The following is a 21,135-nucleotide window of genomic DNA, read 5'->3' as shown; positions in this document are numbered from 1 at the left end:
AAAAAAAAAACTACAAAAAGCTTTAACAAAACATTTTTACAAAATTTTCAATAAAAAAACTCAGTTTTCTTCTGCTTTTTATAAAGCTTTTAATATAAAAGTTTTCTTCAGCTTTTTTCGACTTAAATCTTTGTAAAGCTTTCCAATAAAAAAAAAAACAAGTAGGAAAGTATAGTCGGGCATGACCGACCAAATGATACCCTACACCATGAGTATATTTTTACAATTATAAAATTTTTATTTTTTGTAAAGAAACTTTTATGTTGAATATTACCATAATTCCAAAATATTTAAGCCATTTATTGATAAAAAACTAAAATTTCTAAATGAGGCTTTATATAGGTCAAATATGGGCCGATCCTCGGTAAATTTGGGAAAAGGATATATTTCTAAATAACAGTTAGTTTTGTTGAGTTTCATTGCGATACAAATGGTTACAATGGGGTTTGTATGGGGGCTAGGGTCAAATATAGGCCGATCCTTACGAAAATCTGCAGTATCATTTATACTTATATAAAACTTATTTGTGCGAATTTTTAAAGAGATAGCAGAATATTTGACGTAATTATAGCATAAAAAGTTCAAATCGGGAGGTACGGTGGTATGGGGGCTAGGTGAAATAATGGACCGATTTTAACCATTTTCAATAGGCTTCGTCCTTGTGCCAAAAAACATGCTTGGTCCAAATTTCATCAAATTATCTTGAAAATTGCGGCCTGTACCTTGCGCACAAGGTTTACATGGACAGCCAGCCAGCCGGACAGACGGACGGATGGACGGACGGACATGTCTTAATCGACTCAAAAAATGATTCTGAATCGATCGGTATACTTTAAGGTGGGTATTGGACCAATATTTTTGTATGTTACAAACATCAGCACAAACGTATAATACCCTCCCCACTATAGTGGTGTAGGGTATAACTACATAAAGCTTTAACAAAGCATTTTTACAAAATTTTCAAAAAAACTCAGTTTTCTTCTGCTTTTAATAAAACTTTTAATATAAAAGTTTTCTTCAGCTTTTAAGCGAAGTGTTTTAAAGATTTTTTTTACGGAAAAGCATTTTATAGTTAAACATTTTTATAAATTAAGGTTTCGACTTAAAGCATTTGTAAAGCTTTCCAATAAAAAATCGATAAAAAGCTTTAATAAAGCATTTTTAAAAAAATATTTCATATAAAGCTTTTATGACATATGTCTATAATATAGACTCTATATGCATTCAACCGAAGTGTTTTAAACAATTTTTTACGGAATAAAGGTTTCGATAAAAACTTTCGTAAAGCTTTCTAATAAAGACCTATTATAAGCATTTAATAGCGCATTTTTACAAAATTTTCAATAAAATTAGTTATATTAAGTTTTTTAATAAAAAGCTTAACTATTAAAAAAGGCTTTTAAAAAAGTACTAATAAGTTTTTCTTCAGCTTTTTATAAAGCTTTCTACAGAAAATATTTCTTATGTCAATATGCTTCTAATCGAAGTGTTTCTTATTTTTAGGGAAAAGCCTTCTATAGCTAAACGCTTTGTTTAGCAATTTTATAAATAAATCTTTCAACTAAAGGCTTTTGAAAAGCTTTCCAATAAACTAAACTATATAAAGCCTTAATAAAGCATTTTAACAATAAAATAGGTTATATAAAGATTTTTTATAAAAAACTTATTTATGAAAAGACTTTAAAAATGTATAACTTTTTTCAACTTAAAGCTTAACTACAAAAAGCTTATGCCTTAAAATCTTTAAAACGCTTCGCTTAAACTCTTATAGAAATCTATTAAAGCTCAAAAAAAAAACATTTTTATAAAAAGCGTATACACAGTTTTTTAAATAAGCTTTTACATATAGAAAACTTCCTTAATATTTAAATATATTTACCATAGTTTTCCAATTTAATATATAGCTGACATCACTCATATAACTTGACAAAATGTAAAATTTTCAATGCATACGAGTTTTTAGTAATTTAAAAGCTTTTTAACAACATATTCTTAATTTGTAGTCATATTTCAAAAGCTCTTTTTATATGAGGTCAACACACAAAAATGGTTATGACAGGCTTTTAAATCATAATTAATAGGAAGAGTTTATGATGACTATGATTAAACAAGATTAGACACAAAATGTCAATGGAGCACTTCACATAAAACATTGTAACGTTGTATTTGTTTTATATGTTAAGTATGCTATTGTTTTAACATCAAAGCCTATTATTTAGTATTCATCAAGTGGTAATGTGACCCAGTGAATTTTATTTATTTGTAATAATAAATTATAGTTTAAAAAAATGTGTGTGATTTAAGTTTTTCCAAAAACAAAAAAACAAAATAAAATTATAGTAAAAGTACAAAAAATATAAAGAAAAAAAGAAAACTATATTTAAATGCTCTATTAGAGCATTAAATATGAATGAACTTATTTCATTTTTTTTTGTGGAAATTTTATAAAGCATCCAACAGTGAAATTGACAGCACGCTTGGAAACAAAACACACGTACTGTTATGCATCACAAAAAAAATATCATTAATAATAAAACAATTTGATAAAAAAAATAGGTATTTTACCTAATATTAAAATGGATAAAAACATAATTGTAAATACAGCAAATATTTCTAAGAAAAATTAAAATGAAAAACATGTTAAGAGGTCAACTGATGGGGTGTAAGAACTTGAGTTTCTCTATAGAAAAGCTTTTTGTCTGCTGCCTAAAAGATTTCTTAATAATATTTGTTAAATATAAGCTAATTATGAATATGTAAAGCTTTTTTATAAAAAGTTAATAAAAAGCTTTTTATAAAGAGCTTTTTTATGGAAATTTTATAAAAAGTGTACATAAACCTTTTTTATAAAAAGTTAATTAAAAGCTTAATTTTTGTAAAAAAATATTAAAAAACTTCTTTATAAAAACTTAATAAAAAGCTGTTTTATAAAAAGTAAATTGAAAGCTATTATATGAAAAGCTTATGTAAAACGTTTTGTAACTAAAAAACTTATACCAAAAACCTTAATAAAAAAGCATGTAAAGCTTTAAACAAAAAAGTTGTGTTGCAATAAAAAAAAAAACTTTTAAAAAATCTCAAAAAATGTTTTACAAAAGACTTCTAAACTGATTTCTTTACATTCTTTAGAAAAGTTGTTTTTTAACAATATTTTCTCAATATAAGCACTTAATATATACATCTAGAATTTTTTTGTATAAAAAGCTAATAAAAAGATTTTTTATGAAAAGTTAATAAAAAGTTTATATAAAGTTTTTTTTATTAAAAATTTAATAAAAAAGGTTTTTTTACAAAATATTAATAAACATTTTTTTATAAAAAGTTAACGTTTTTTTAAGTTTATGTGAAACGTTTTTGTAACTGAAAAGCTTTTTAATGAAAACACATGTACTAAAAAAAGCTTCAAACTAAAAAGGTAATTTTAAACTTCCATATAAAAAGCGGGTATGAAGATTTATAATAAATAGCTTTTAAAAAATAAAAAAAAAAACAGTTTTACAAAAATCTTTTAAACTGATTTCTTTTTAAATTTTTAAAAAATTTCTTAAGAAAAATTATTTTTATAAGCTAATAATTACTGATAATGAGTGAGAATTTTTAGTCGGTCAAACCATATAAGACCCTATATTCGAGTTTTACGGTTGTATGGTTTATAGGGACTGATAGGCTTCGTCCTCGGGCTAAAAGTGTATGTGCTAAATTTCATGAAATTATATTGCGACCTGTAGCATGCACACAAGTTCTACATAAACATGGGCAGACAGACAGCCAAAGGGAGGACGAACAGATTCAGATAGTGATTTTGAGCAGATTGATATACTTTAAGATATAGATGTAGGACAAATATCTTTGGGCGTTACTAACATTATACTTATAAATACAACTCTCAAAGATTTTAACTTCAAAAATTCCCAAGTCCTTTCAAAAGTTGCCAAAGCTAGTTTTAATTGAAAGTTTAACTTTTTCCTAATTCTAACAAATTTATGTATGAAGTGAGTAAAAATTTTCCACTTCATACTCTACTCAACATTTCGTCAACACATTTTTATACCCTACACCACTATAGTGGGGAGGGTATTATACGTTTGTGCTGATGTTTGTAACATACAAAAATATTTGTCCAATACCCACTTTAAAGTATACCGATCGATTCAGAATCATTTTTTGAGTCGATTAAGACATGTCCGTCCGTCCAGCTAGATGGCTGGCTGTCCATGTAAACCTTGTGCGCAAGGTACATGCCGTAATTTTCAAGATAATTTGATGAAATTTGGACCAAGCATATTTTTTGGCACAGGGACGAAGCCTATTGAAAACCATACAACCGTATGTCATAATTACGTCAATTATTCTCCTATCTCTCTAAAAATTGGCACAAATAAGTTTTATATAAGTATAAATGACACTGCAGATTTTCGTAAGGATCGGCCCTTATTTGACCCTAGCCCCCATACAAACCCCCTTCAAAAAATGTATTAAACGTCTAAAATTGACTTGTAACCATTTGTATCGCAATGAAACTCAACAAAACTAACTGTTATTTATAAATATATCCTTTTCCCAAATTTACCGAGGATCGGCCCATATATATATAAAGCCTCATTTAGAAATTTTAGTTTTTTTTATAAATAAATTACTTCAATATTTTGGAATTTTGGTAATATTAACATAAAAGTTTCTTTACAAAAAATAAAAATTTTATAAAAAGTAAAAATTTTAAAAATATACTCATGGTGTAGGTCGGCCAAGCCCGACTATACTTTCCTACTTGTTTTTATTATATCATATCAACCAAAATTAATGTGAAAGGGTGGCATAAAAGGACAAAATAAATATATCTTTATTTAGTATATAGATACATTCATACTACTTTTTGCAACCCATTAGAATTGTCATCATCATTTCAAGTTTTTTTATGTTTTTGTAAAAACGTCAACAACAAAGACTAGTAGCAGCTGAGCGATAACCAAAAAAAAAATAAGAAATAACAATAAAGAAAAAACAAAATAGTAATATGAAAAAAGGATAAAAAAGAAAACATTATTAATGAAAATAAATATTAACTAACAGCTGGAAAAGTATACGCCAAAAAGGAGTAAAATTGTATAATACAGGGTGTTGAATACACTGAAAATTTCATATATTTTGTAAAAGTTGTTTCTAGTTAAATTTTCTTGCTATATAACAATTACAGTTCAATAACCTTATACTATTATAAAAAAATAAAAAAAAAAAAAACAAAAATCCTTTTTGAATTAAATCTCTTACATTAGAATTCAGTTAGATAGATATAAAGCTAAACAAAACTCTATTTTTAACAGAATGAAAATGTTTGCCTCATCACGCATTTGGAATTGCAAATTAGTTATTTTTCATTGTAAGACTCAGAAAAAAAAATGTTGTGGAAAAAAACCTAAAACTAAAACTTTTTATTTGAGTTGTGCATAACACAGTCAATCAGTCGTCGTTATTTTCTTTATTTTTTTTTTTTTTTTAGTTCATGTTTTTTAGCTTCAAAAAACGCCCTTTACTAATGACATTTTGGCAAACGGACGAAAAACCATCTGCATTCGTTGCTGTGTTAGGAAGGAGGTTTGAACAATTGTTTTGTTTTTAGTTTCATTTTTTTTATAGTTTCTAAAATAAATATTGTAGATCAAAAAGAGGACAATGAAAGAACTGCAATTGTGAAATTGAATTTTAATAATGAAATGCTGTGAAAGCTTTTGTGAAAGTTTTGTATTGGTGTGAAAGCTCAAAATGAAAAAAAAGCTTTAAAGCGAAAATGTTTTAGTTTTAATTATCATTGTACTAAGTTAAAATTAAAAAATAGTTACGTGGGTTGCTCGCTAGTTAGCGAGGACACTCGGGGGCATTTTGCCCTATTGTGATAACCTTAAAATTATCCTTCCCTTATGTTTAGAAAATGGTTTCCCTCCCTCATTTCCTTGATTATTTAGTTCTTGCGGTCTTCGAGAAAACAAGAATTCTTAATAAAACTGATCATGTTTTCTAGTGACGAATATCTAAAGCCCAGATTATGGAAAATAGCTCTACAAAGATAGAGTAATCTATGATCTTGTAGGGCTTGGCAGTGACATAGAACCGTTATACCGCTTTCACTTGCTTTTCGCCGTAACAGCTTCTACAATATCTATAAGTTGGATAACCCATACGTTCCGACAGATGTCCTATCATACAGTGCCCAGTTAGAAGGCTAATCGAGTTCTAACTTAGAGACAAGAGAGTCATAGTTCTATCCGTTGTCAGAGTAGCTTAGAGCAGTCTCAATATTCTGCAAGTTTTGATATCTGACCACCTGACTTCCGTCTCCCTTAAAGCCCAGTCATCTATCAATTTTGATTTGGTCGCCAGAGAAGTGTAAATATCTCTGTGCGCTAGGATTAAGTCTAGGAACGATCCTTGGTTGCTTATTAACCAGATATTTCATTCCCTCGGATGTCCTTATGTCCTGGAACTCTTATCAACTCAACGAGATGTTGTATCATTTGTGCCAATGATTGAATACAGTTGAGAAGACATTTTAACTATATAACATTGGAGTTAACTATATAACATCGGATTTCGCCCGCGACTGTGTGGCATATAACTCTGCCTGAAGGACCGTGAAGGTATCAGCTAGTTTAAGAGACAGTAGAAGATTCCCGAGCCCGTGACCTTGTCTGTCATTCTGCAATCAGTATTGATTGATATCACGTATTCCGTTAGGACAATATTTGCGGCTTAATTGATATTCTGGTCTTGAATAACCTATTAAAATTATTTATGAAAATTTTCCATGATCAAAGGTTAAACTCTTGTAAGACTTACATTTAATTAATATTTAGAGAAAAAGTTTATTTTAACAGCTTGATGAATAAAATTTAAACAAGTTTTTTTTTCTTGAGTTTAGAACCAAAAGCTTAAAACTAAAGCTTTTTTAACCTATATTTTCATCTATCCTTGATACAAGTGTTAATTATTGGTTTTGTAAATATCTCGGTATTAAGCTAATCTTTATAAAGTTGTAGGTTTAAAGACTTCGCAGCTAAATATTTGTGAACATTGATCACGTGCAATGTAGTTACTTCATGCGTTACTTGGTAATGTATACTTTTTAGCAATAACATTATTTAATTTTGTTGAATAGGATTTGTAGCTAATTGTCTAACAAATAAGAAGTTAATGTTTCAAACTCAACTATTATTTTGTGGTGCTCGTCAAACTTTGTTTTTTCCAACTTCAGGACAAATTCCGTTTTTTCGAACTTCAGGACATGATATCTCTAACCCAAGATGAGATGGAGAATTTCTAGAACTAGAACTAATGGGATATTTTCATAACAATTTTTGAACTCATCAGGTAGTGTTGTCTAGTGTTATTGGTGAATGTGAAAACACGTACTCCACATCTAGAGCGCTGTGGCCACAAATGGATCCATACAAGTCCAAATATTGGTCTTGGTCTCTTAAGACCGCAACAAAGTAGGCTGATATCGATTATCACTAGCCACTGTTAATTTGGTAACAATGTTAGACGTATTGGTCTCCAGTTCAACGATTTCTGTAGGAGTTGTCAAAATGAGGATAAAGACTATTACTTTATCCTCAATTGTCACATATTTTAAGAACATCTTCTGGAGTTCATAAATCTGTCAGAAAATCTGTCACTATGTATCTATAGCAGCTGCCTAGTTTTTTTCTTTCTCAGCAATCTTCCTCACATCCTCTCTCTTTTTGTTACTGTATCTGTTTCTACTCTTATCTATCTCTCTTTTTGATCTTCTTACTGGTATTTTTACAAAGGGTTCAACATGGAGCCAAGTAAAGCAACCTGTGGTAACCTAACTTAAGATTAATATTAAAAAAATATCCTTGCTATCTAAAATTTTACGAAAATTTTTGATTTTATACAAGTACGTATATGTTTTATGCTTTACGATCATTTACAGCCAAAAATATTGGAGCTTGTAAATGTCAGTGTTATAGGTGAACGTGAAAACACGTGCTCAACATCTAGAGCGCTGTAGCCACAAATAGATCCACACGGGTCCAAATATCTTCTTGGTCTCCAAAGACCGCAACAAAGTAGGCTGATATTGATTATAACTAGCCACTGTTAATTTGGTAATCATGTTAGACGCATTGGTTTCCAGTTCAACGATTTCTGTAGGAGTTGTCAAAATGAGGATAAAGACTATTATTACTTTATCCTCAATTGTCACATATTTTAAGAACATCTTCTGGAGTTCATAAATCTGTCAGAAAATCTGTCATTATGTATCCATAACAGCTGCCTAGGTTTTTTTCTTTCTCAGCAATCTTCCTCACATCCTCTCTCTTTTTGTTACTGTATCTGGTTCTACTCTTCTCTATATCTCTCTTTTTGATCTTCTTACTGGTATTTTTACAAAGGGTTCAACATGGACCAAAGTAAAGCAACCTGTGGTAACCTAACTTAAGATTAATATTAAAAAAATATCCCTGCTAACTAAAATTTTCCGAAAAATTTTGATTTTATACAAGTACGTATATGTTTTAAGCTTAACGATCATTTACAGCCAAAAATATTGGAGCTTGTAAATGTCAGAAGGTCTTAACTTTTACTCTGCGAAACTCATATAACCGACAATGTCTGCAAGACAACATGACGGGCTGTGAAATTTCGCTTAAAACTTAAAATAAATTGCTAATAAATTAAAAATGCTTAACAAATAATATAATCAAATATGTATATATGTTTGTATACGAACTCTTATAAAGTCAAGGAAGTAAACAAAAAATCATTAATTTTCATATTATAATTTTGTCCATTAAAAATTTTTTACTATACTCGACAACAAAAGAAGCTCAGTAACGCAATCATAAATTATAGCAAATTTTTACATCAATACAATATGAAAAAGATAATCAAAAGGTAGCAGCAGAGCTTATTTAGCAGGCTATTTTACTACTACAACGTGTAAGAAATTATTTTACTCTCAAACAATATTTGGTTGGCCCCAAATCAAAATTAAACACACCTTCAAAATATAATATATAGAACACCATGATTATGTACAAATACACACATACATATATATACTGTCTTAATGGAGGCTTCTTCTTTTTATTTATAGTTTAGCACATTTTTGAACAACATACAACAAATAATTTAAGATATAAATCTAATGAAAGTAAAACATAATTCAAAAAAAAAAATATATATATTTTTTCAACTCAAGGATAAAACGTTTTAAAGTATTACATGTATTTTGTATGTATTTATGCATGAGAATGTAAGTGATGTTGCAGCTGTAGGTTTAAATATTAGCTACACACTGTTAGTTGGTTGGGTCGGACCTTCGTTCGTTGGTTATTTGCCATAATTTACTTTAAATATGATAAGAAAATACTGGTCATAAACAATAATATTAAACGAAGAAAAGGGTGTTAAGTCGTACAAATATGTTTTAAAATATTGCTAAAGTCCAGCAAATAATAAATGATATAATCGGCATACAGATACATACATTTTGGGTGAAAAAAACCGAGAGCTTATTGCTATACGCACAATTGGAACAAACGATCAATGAAACATAAAAAATTCTTAAAATTTACATACTTTACATACTCCGAATTCTTTTTACGTTCGAAATGGAAAAATACCTCTTACACAAACAAGTATGAATGTATAGTCAAGTATGACCGACCATATGACACCCTACATTAATCAGTTTTTTTAAAATGTGGATTATCTTAAAAAAATAAAGTATTTAATTTATTTTTTTAACTTTACTCCGGAATATTTTTACTTGTTGTTGACAAAAAAAGAGATTTTTTATAAGAGGACTCATAGGGAAATAAGGGTAGTATGATATAGGGTCAAATAAGGCCTGATTATTACAAAAATCGGTAGTGTCATTAAAAGTTCTATAAAACTAAGTTTTGCCGATTTTTATTGACATAATAAAACATTTAATGTAATTATAAGACCAAAGGACCTTTTCGGGGGCACGGCTGTATGGGGGCTAGGTGAAATAATTTACCTATTTTAACCATTTTCAAAAGATGATTGAATTGCGTTCGCAATTGGACCAAAAAAAGGTATGTGCCAAATTTCATCAAATTATCTTGAAAATTGCGACCTGTAACGTGCGCACAAGATTTACATGGATACACAGATAGACAGACGGATAGACGGACATAGCTAAATCGACTCAGAAAGTTGTGGGTCTTACAAACATCAGCACAAGCGCATAATACCCTCCCTACTATATCTTCGAACATAATATTGTCATCATTTGTGTCTAAGATCGCAGAACTTTATCAAATTTGGACAACGGAATTTACTTTTTTAATAAAATTTTGCCAAATATTTTGTCATTTTTTTCTATGTAAGAAACTGACACTAAACTATCACAAGGAGACGTACAACAAATTCTGGACTTCACAATGATTGTGTACATTTTTATACACACAAGTGTGTTATAATTTATTATTCATAACTATTGTACGTAAAAAGGGGGACCATAGCCACTTTTTTTGGGTCGTTCTCAAATTAAAACTACAATTTTTTTCTTGATTTAGATACTTAGATATGTTAGCTTTAGTTTTACACATTTAAATTTTTTCCATGTCAACTTAATGTACATATTTTTATTAATTTTCCCGTCCCACCCATGGGGTAAATGGGTCAAGATGATGTTGCTGATTTGTCATTAGTAAAATAAAACAGAAAAATATAAAAATTAAAACATATTTTGCTGTTTTATTCTTTACTTATTTCATCAAAAAAATTATAATAAATCAGAGATTTATTACTTATTTTACATATCTTAACAAAAAAATTTCACTATTTTTGATATTCTATCAGAAAAACTAAAAAAGTTACCACAAAATGTTCACAGTGTAATATTTTCACAGCCCTTTGAAAAAACAATCACGTCTACCTCCCATCTTATGTAAAGTTAAACTTGCAAACTTTCAGGGATGATAGATAGATAAAATAAAACAAAATTTGATAATGTAATAAAATCAATTACTCGGTTTTTAGGTGATTTGGTATTGACAGATGTACCCCAATGGCGAATGATCCCCCTTATACCCTACATATAATATCAATCGTAAGTTTCCATACAAACATATAACATGAAAATCGTAGTTTGAAAGGAGGACGTATATACATACGTATATCAAATCTGAAAAAATACACCTAAGCCTCTGTCGGACCTATTGTGCGCTCCTTAACCATTGTTTGTGCCGAATTCCACCGCTATAGATGCATCTTTTATGAGCGATAAAGTAATTTTCTGAGGGGAGCCTTATATGGGGGCTAGGCGAAATCGTGGACTGATATAACCCATTTTGAATAGCAAACAAACTAAAGTAAGTATTTGTACAACTAAAAGTATTTGTGCAAAATTTCAGCTTACAAGCTACTTTCATTTGGACTCTATCGTTCTTTCAACAGACTGATGGACGGACATGGCTAGATCGAAATCGAGGAACGATATTACCCATTTTCAATACCAAACAAACTGCATCATCTGAAATGGCTAGATCGTCTTAGAATTTAATAAGGACCTAGAATATATTTACTTTTATGTCTCTTAGATGAATATTTCAATGTGTCACAAACGGAATGACAAAAACAAAATACCTCCCCCCCCATCGTTTTAATGGTAAATGACGTTGTTAAATCATAAACGCAGATTCGATTCACGACTGTCGGCGGCTAACTACGAAATTCGTTTAAATTTTTTTATAATATTCGGAGTGATAACGATATAATATCAAAGTGACAATGCTATGCTGTCATACAAAACGTTCTTGAAATGAAAACTATATGATGTCAAAATCACAACGATGTTTTGCCGAAATGACATAAAGCGTAATCGAAATTAAAACAATGCGTAGTTGCAATGACAACGATGAGTTGTCAAAATGATAACTGGATGTTAATTTTATACACATCCATTGTCTAAATGTTGTCACTTTTGACTTAGGGGACTTAGATTAATGGTATGTATAAGTTATTCAGGCTCGAATCCTTTTTAATGCTGAAACATTTTTAAAATTGAAATAAAAATTGAAACTTAAATCCGTTAAGAATAAAATGGGGTTTAGTTGAATTACAAAAGTACGTTCACATCTATCAAATATTTGATGAAAATAAAGTGATATATTAATTTAAAATAATACTTAAACTCACCGAAGATTAAGTTCTTTGAAGAGTTGGTTTTAAGGTCTGAAAATAAAAGAAAAAAATTAAAAATAATTAAATATTGTAATTTACAATTCACACACCAAAGATTTCAATCATCGTCTCCCAACATATCCTTTCATGTTCTTTATTTATTTACCTACTTAAACTAGTTTAAAAATACTTTAAAACTATTCGATAAAAATAATAAAAACACTACAAACATTCTTCGAAGAAATGAAGTGAAAACCGCAAAATAAAATTGAATTTTAAAATAAAGTAAGTCTTACGTCATGTTTCCTTTTTTTTAAATAGGGTCTTGTAATCTTTCACTTCTCTACAATTGGAACAAAAGACCACTTACCATAAAAACAAATTTGTCAATATCTAGTAGAATTTTAACATAGTGGTTTTGCTATTTTATCATTTATTGTTTGCAAAACGAAAATCGAACAAAAATAAAAGAACATACAGCAGCATTAGCCAGAAGTAAAATAAATGAAGTTTAAATAAAAAGAATTTTGGTAAAAATACTCCATGCAATTTAAAGTGTTTCTTTAACAATTTACGTATTCGAGCGAGCAGCAAAAAGAAAAAAAACAGCATTAAACATGCGAAGAAAAACTTTAGAAAAATAACAGCTATCAAGAAAAAGAACATAAATAGATGGATGTAGAATAGAAAGAAATACATACACATATATATAATGGGAAGTATTTTTTCTATAAAAAAATGTACATACTGTGGAAACGATACAATAGCTATAGCAAAAAACAAATAAGTAAAAGTGATGTCTATTTTTCATTAGGGTAAAAAAAGTAGAATATAAGTTTCCCTGCGGGTTTAATGTACCTATGAGGAATGAAAAAATATGAGCATCATTGTTCTTTGGCCTTGTCTCCCTAAAGGGTGAAAAAGATATAAATTAGTAATTACACTCAAATAAATAAGTGAAGTAATATTGCAGTTGTGAAATATACGTAAATATACATGTATACACATACAAAAAGTAATGCTAGGTGTTATTTGTATTCCCTAGGATGACAACCTATTTGAAAGGAGTATTAAGGACTGTAGAGTGTAGACAAGTATAAAATTTTATATATAGTGTAGCCTACAATATGGACTAAAATCTTACATATATTATGGACAATATTATAAAATCGATAGCCTAATCTATAGCCTAGTCTAGTCTATTCTAAGTCTAGTCATAGTCTAGTCATAGTCTAGTCATAGCCTAGTCATAGTCTAGTCATAGTCTAGTCATAGTCTAGTCATAGTCTAGTCATAGTCTAGTCATAGTCTAGTCATAGTCTAGTCATAGTCTAGTCATAGTCTAGTCATAGTCTAGTCATAGTCTAGTCATAGTCTAGTCATAGTCTAGTCATAGTCTAGTCATAGTCTAGTCATAGTCTAGTCATAGTCTAGTCATAGTCTAGTCATAGTCTAGTCATAGTCTAGTCATAGTCTAGTCATAGTCTAGTCATAGTCTAGTCATAGTCTAGTCATAGTCTAGTCATAGTCTAGTCATAGTCTAGTCATAGTCTAGTCATAGTCTAGTCATAGTCTAGTCATAGTCTAGTCATAGTCTAGTCATAGTCTAGTCATAGTCTAGTCATAGTCTAGTCATAGTCTAGTCATAGTCTAGTCATAGTCTAGTCATAGTCTAGTCATAGTCTAGTCATAGTCTAGTCATAGTCTAGTCATAGTCTAGTCATAGTCTAGTCATAGTCAAGTCATAGTCAAGTCATAGTCTAGTTAGTCTATAGTCTAGTCTATAGTCTAGTCTATAGTCTAGTCTATAGTCTAGTCTATAGTCTAGTCTATAGTCTAGTCTATAGTCTAGTCTATAGTCTAGTCTATAGTCTAGTCTATAGTCTAGTCTATAGTCTAGTCTATAGTCTAGTCTATAGTCTAGTCTATAGTCTAGTCTATAGTCTAGTCTATAGTCTAGTCTATAGTCTAGTCTATAGTCTAGTCTATAGTCTAGTCTATAGTCTAGTCTATAGTCTAGTCTATAGTCTAGTCTATAGTCTAGTCTATAGTCTAGTCTATAGTCTAGTCTATAGTCTAGTCTATAGTCTAGTCTATAGTCTAGTCTATAGTCTAGTCTATAGTCTAGTCTATAGTCTAGTCTATAGTCTAGTCTATAGTCTAGTCTATAGTCTAGTCTATAGTCTAGTCTAGTCTAGTCTATAGTCTAGTCTATAGTCTAGTCTATAGTCTAGTCTATAGTCTAGTCTATAGTCTAGTCTATAGTAGTCTATAGTTAGTCTATAGTCTAGTCTATAGTCTAGTCTATAGTCTAGTCTATAGTCTAGTCTATAGTTAGTCTATAGTCTAGTCTATAGTCTAGTCTATAGTCTAGTCTATAGTCTAGTCTATAGTCTAGTCTATAGTCTAGTCTATAGTCTAGTCTATAGTCTAGTCTATAGTCTAGTCTATAGTCTAGTCTATAGTCTAGTCTATAGTCTAGTCTATAGTCTAGTCTATAGTCTAGTCTATAGTCTAGTCTTAGTCTAGTCTTTAGTCTAGTCTATAGTCTAGTCTATAGTCTAGTCTATAGTCTAGTCTATAGTCTAGTCTATAGTCTAGTCTATAGTCTAGTCTATAGTCTAGTCTATAGTCTAGTCTATAGTCTAGTCTATAGTCTAGTCTATAGTCTAGTCTATAGTCTAGTCTATAGTCTAGTCTATAGTCTAGTCTATAGTCTAGTCTATAGTCTAGTCTATAGTCTAGTCTATAGTCTAGTCTATAGTCTAGTCTATAGTCTAGTCTATAGTCTAGTCTATAGTCTAGTCTATAGTCTAGTCTATAGTCTAGTCTATAGTCTAGTCTATAGTCTAGTCTATAGTCTAGTCTATAGTCTAGTCTATAGTCTAGTCTATAGTCTAGTCTATAGTCTAGTCTATAGTCTAGTCTATAGTTAGTCTATAGTCTAGTCTATAGTCTAGTCTATAGTCTAGTCTATAGTCTAGTCTATAGTCTAGTCTATAGTCTAGTCTATAGTCTAGTCTATAGTCTAGTCTATAGTCTAGTCTATAGTCTAGTCTATAGTCTAGTCTATAGTCTAGTCTATAGTCTAGTCTATAGTCTAGTCTATAGTCTAGTCTATAGTCTAGTCTATAGTCTAGTCTATAGTCTAGTCTATAGTCTAGTCTATAGTCTAGTCTATAGTCTAGTCTATAGTCTAGTCTATAGTCTAGTCTATAGTCTAGTCTATAGTCTAGTCTATAGTCTAGTCTATAGTCTAGTCTATAGTCTAGTCTATAGTCTAGTCTATAGTCTAGTCTATAGTCTAGTCTATAGTCTAGTCTATAGTATAGTCTATAGTCTTGACTATAGTCTAGTCTAGGCTGTAGTCTAGTTTATAGTCTATAGTCCAGGTTATAGTCTATAGTCCAGTTTATAGTATAATTCTTTTTAACTAAATAAATTCCTTTAAACAAAGTTCTGAGATATAAAAAATCGCTTTTATTTAAAAATCTTGCAGGTTTTTTAAGCTCAACAGCACCCTTAGGAAATGTCCTTAATCGTTGAAAAACTGCACCAACGTTGACAATCGTTTCCTCAAGTTTGTTGCCAAAACACTGTCAAACTCAATGTATTCCAAATCTTCGAGTGAAGGGTACAACAAAACAAATCTTTAGATAAAAATAAAAAATGAAAAAAAAAAAGTTGCAGCAATGAATTTGCACAACTTAACAAGCACAAAAACGACTTAAAAACGATGTTATTGTTCCACAGACTAAAAGAGATACACAGTCCGCAAGTAAGGAGTGAGATCGAAAAATTCTTAACACACGTTTTTCATTACATTTTTCAACCAAAGTATTATTTGATTTTTTTTTTGATCAAGTTACCTTTAAAAAACATGTCAGTTATTATGTGTAATGTCAATTACATTAATTTTTTTGTTAATCTGATTAAAATGAGTGACCAGAAAAAAGTGCGTACTGAAATTATTAAATATTTTCAACTAAACCCAACTTGGTCTTACAAAAAGTTGGCCAAGCATACAAAGGTCTGCCTTCAAACTGTTTCCAATGTTATTAAACAGTACCGGGAGAACTTGTCAGTTGATAGAAAACCTGGTTCAGGTAGAAGGAATGGTCCACATGGTGTTTTAAAGCCAAAAAATAGACGCATTTCAAAAGAGCTCCAACACATCGGTAGGAAAGCAGCTCGGTTAGCTCAGTGCTCGGACTATTTGGTACGAAAAGTTAAAGCTAATGCAGGTTTAAAACATACAGGGCTCAAAAAGTTCCTGACAGGAACGCTGCTAAAAATTTAGAGGCCAAAAACAGAGCACGGAAATTGAAGTCAAGTTTTATAAAAAAATATTCTTGCTGCATAATGGATGACGAAACGTATGTTCTGGCAGATTTTTCGCAACTTCCAGGTCAAAAGTTTTATGTTGCTGATGCTCGAGGGATGTTGAAGAAAAGTTTAGGACCCAAAAGCAGACAAAATTTCCAGAAAGTTTTGGTATGGCAAGCAATATGCAGTTGCGGCAAAAGAAGCAATCATTTGTTACAACGGGCTCTATAAATACCGAAATTTACATCAAGTAATGTTTACAAAAAAGGTGCTTCATTCATAAGACTTATAATGTGTCCACTTATTTTTGGCTGACTTGGATCCTGTCACTATGGTAAACAAGCCCTTGAGTGGTACAAGAAACAATAATGTGGTATTTGTACCAAGAGAGGCAAATCCTCCAAACTGCCCGGAGCTAAGGCCAGTGGAGAGATATTGGGCTCTTGTTAAAAGAGAATTGAAGAGTACAAAAAAGGTGTCCAAAAGTGTGATAGATTTTAAACGGAGATGGACTACATGTTCGAGCAAAGTGACAGAAAGCACTATAAAAACGTTAATGGAAGGGTTTCCGAAAATGGTTCAAAATTTCATCACTAGTGATTAAAACTATAAAAATATTTTTTTTTGTAAATTGTTATAATAATTTGAATCAAATAAAAAAAAAATAAAGCTGTAAGTTTAGTGGTTTCTTTTTTATAAACATATATGTATGTTAAGAATTTTTCGATCTCACTCCTTACAACAACCAGCAGAGAATTACACTCGTACAAGAAAATCTAAACTGAGGGATTGATATAGAAAATGATTCAATTGCTGCGCTTTTTGTTTTTCTTAACTCTTCTTACAGTTGTTTGTTGGAAGAATGTCTTTAACAGGCAAAACAAAAAAAAAAGCACAACAACAAAAGCAAAACACCGTTTAAATTTTTACAAAACATTTCATTTTTGTCTTTTGTTTTTCTCAATTCGTGTTCATTCTGTAAATTGTTTTGTTGCGCTTGTTATCGTCACTATTCCAATTGCCGTTGTATTTTGGAAGGGTTTTCAAAATGTAAAGGTAGTCAGCCCTCTCTCCCTTTAAGGAGAATATAATCTAAATAAAATAAAACATAAGTTGACGTTGCTGCTAGAATGGAGTATAGAGACAACGTATACTTGCTCATCTACAGGGCAGTATAACATGATGTGCAGAGATTTGATGGTCATTTCAATGCTGTTGCGGTTGGATAATGCAATGTTACATTGAACTTATTTTATGTGAGATGTTGCCGATGATGATGATGATGATGATGACGTTGATGATAATAATATTTACAACAACGTCGTTATTCCCGATATAGAGGAAAGATATAATATTAATGATTAAATGATGATAGCATGTGATGATGGGTTAAGAGATATACATATGATGAACAGTATGGAAAGATATAGTGGAAACAAATTATGACGCAGCTTTTAAATAAGTTTTATTTGGTTTTTTTTTATAATAATTTCTTGCAAATGTAGTGGATCGTAAAAACAATATCGACCTTGTGTTCAAAGATTTTTTCATTTTTTTTAAATACTGAGCCTCGAACTGCTTTAATGACAATATTCCAGCTTAACCCTTTTACGCACAAATTTAAACCGCTGGACTTTTTATAAATATGACTTCACCACACACTTTATTTTGACGTCTATAGATCACTTTTGATTAAAAATGGAAAAAAGTGTTTTCAAAGGATATCGCAGGATATTATACTTTGTAACTTTCTTTGGAAATGATCCTTTACTGAAGCTGTAAACTAAAAATAACGCTCTAAATTGAGAAAAATTAAAAAAAAAACATGTAGGAAAGTATAGTCGGGCATGGCCGACCATATAATACCCTACACCATGAGTATATTTTTAAAATTTTTACTTTTTATAAAGAAACTTTCATGTTGAATATTATTTCAAAATATTTAAGCAATTTATTGATAAAAAACTAAAATTTCTAAATGAGGCTTTATATAAGTCAAATATGGGCCGATCCTCGGTAAATTTGGGAAAATGATATATTTTTAAATAACAGTTAGTTTTGTTGAGTTTCATTGCGATACAAATGGTTACAAGTCAATTTTAGACGTTTAAGACATTTTTTGAAGGGGGGTTTGTATGGGGGCTAGGGTCAAATAAGGGCCGATCCTTACGAAAATCTGCAATGTCATTTATACTTATGTAAAACTTATTTGTGCCAATTTTTAGAGAGATAATATAACATTTGACGTAATTATGGTATAAAAAATTAAAATCGGGAGGTACGTTTGTATGGGGACTAGGTGAAATAATGGACCGATTTCAACTATTTTCAATAGTCTTCGTTCCTGTGCCAAAAAACATGCTTGGTCCAAATTTCATCAAATTACCTTGAAAATTGCGGCCTGTACCTTGCGCACAAGGTTTACATGGACAGCCGGACAGACGGACGAACATGTCTTAATCGACTCAAAAAATTATTTTGAATCGATCGACTTTAAGGTGGGTATTGGACCAATATTTTTGTATGTTACAAACATCAGCACAAACGTATAATACCCTTCCCACTATAATGGTGTAGGGTATAAAAATCTTGAGACACCGGAGTCCCGCATACGTGAGAGAGTTAACGACCTAGTATCAGGGGGAAATGATCAAGCAAACCCCCTAAGCGTTTTAAGCCATTATCTGAATGGGGCGCTGCGCCTTTCATAAAACAAATCGTCCTTGTTCATAAGGTCTTGGTGCCTTGATATAATGCTTAGTGCCTTTATCGCTTTCTCAACTTGTTTATTATTATTACTCGTTCGTGTACTCTAAGGGTTTTGGAACAGTATGTTCATTAATAATTACATATCCTTCAATATCTGCTTCAATTCAATCGATCAATTTTATCCTTGTCCCCTTGTCTGTAAACGAAAAATATGATTGTAATCACATGTCAATCACTGTTTTTATTGTCATTTATTTTGATATGTCCTTGTTATACCATACGAATAATCCCTGTAAGTAGAATCTTGTTCTAAATATAGAATAATTTTGGCAGACGTACGCATACATGATATGTATGACACAGGCGAAAAAATTGAATACATTTTTTGCTTTATAAATATTTTTATAAGAAGCTTTGAGGCATGATGTTTTTATTGTAATGTACATAAGAACTTGATTTTGATATAAACTTTTCATTGTTTTTTTTTTTTGGTATCTTAAAAAACATTAATCTGGAATTATTTTCAAAAATTCGTTTAAAGTTTACCGATCAATAAAGATTTATTTAAGGTTGATTGAACCATAAACAATTATGTGTAAGTCGGTCTGAAAAAGGTGGTGTGGTTACGAATTAAAATAACATAAAAATGAATTTATTTTTCACACTGTCTCTCTCTCTCTCTCTCTCTCTCTCTTTCTCTCCCCTCTTGAAATGCCATCATATAAATTATGAACGTTTTCCTGAATTTTTCTAGTTAATCTTTATAATTATAGGGTTTTTAGCAATGAAACATTGTAATTATAAGAATTTTTTACTAATAATTGACTATAATTATTGCTTTAACTTTACTTTCATTTACATGTAGATGATAAAAGCATACCTACGTAATTTGCTACAAAAGGGTTCTTCAGTAAATGTGAGTCCAAGGAATGAAAACATAATTGAGTATATTTAGTGCCATACAATTTTTTCCTTTAGATTTCTATCATCCTTAAAATTATATTTAATCAGAATACAATCGCAAAATTAAACTTATCCGGGGCATCTTATCCTAATTGAAACTTAATCGGCTTGGTGTTTGGAAAAATAGTCTGCCAGGACATAAGTCGAAGTTTTTTACGTGTTTCATACACTGGGTGAGTAAAACTTAACAACAAACCACTGCCCCTTTGTGTATCTTACACACAGGTTGCAATTTACGTATATGGATCCGGTCCATTATACGTACTTGAGCTATCTAATTTCTTGCCATAGTTTCCCCGTTGGGGAAGGACAGGTGTCATGAGTAAGCTCAATCTAACCCTGACATTAATTGAACCTTAATCGGCTTAGTGTTATTGTAATATTGGGGAAAATAGTCTGCCAGGACCTATGTTCTATGTGTTTCATCCACTGGGTGAGTAAAACTAAACAACAGCTCACCACTGTGCCTTTGTGTATCTTATATGCAGGTTGCAATTTATGTATATGGATCCGGTTCGGTCCATTATAAGTGCATTTTGCTCATGTACTCGAGCTATCTAATCTCATGCCATATTACTCCCATTGGGGAAGGACAAATGTCATGAGGAAGCTTAATCTAACCCGGACAATAATGTCCACACTACTGAGATGGCTCTGTTGATTCGGCAATAGCACCAGAGAGCCGTAATTGGTAGTCCGAAAAACGGACCTATTGTTCCGTTTAATGTTCGTAATTAATTTTCGTAATTTCAACAAATATATATCTAAAGTGTAAAATAACTAGTAGATAACTTTACCAAAGGGGTAAGTTGACATGTATTTCAAATCAGTACCTATGGATTAAAATTACCAAATATTTTTACACCACTGATAGATACCTATTTGTTGAAATTACGGGCATAAATCGAAAATTTTATTAATCCACAGTCATGTTCTGAAAATTCTACCGCTCTTAGCATC

The 21,135-nt window shown here is 30.6% G+C and overlaps 1 protein-coding gene across 1 annotated transcript in view; it reads right to left on the bottom strand.

Moving 5' to 3' along the window:
- Positions 1-21,135, bottom strand: part of LOC111685300 (alpha-mannosidase 2) — an 82,253-nt gene that overhangs the window by 38,100 nt on the left and 23,018 nt on the right. Inside the window, exon 2 of the mRNA XM_046948678.1 lies at positions 12,193-12,228. The gene's annotated coding sequence lies outside the window, so the exon portion shown is untranslated. The remainder of the gene's footprint in view (positions 1-12,192; positions 12,229-21,135) is intronic.

The sequence above is a fragment of the Lucilia cuprina genome, chromosome 4 (assembly GCF_022045245.1).
Source record: "Lucilia cuprina isolate Lc7/37 chromosome 4, ASM2204524v1, whole genome shotgun sequence".
Taxonomy (NCBI): Eukaryota; Metazoa; Arthropoda; class Insecta; order Diptera; family Calliphoridae; genus Lucilia; species Lucilia cuprina.
Note: the sequence above shows the minus strand (reverse complement) of the source record. Positions and strands in the feature narration are given on the sequence as shown.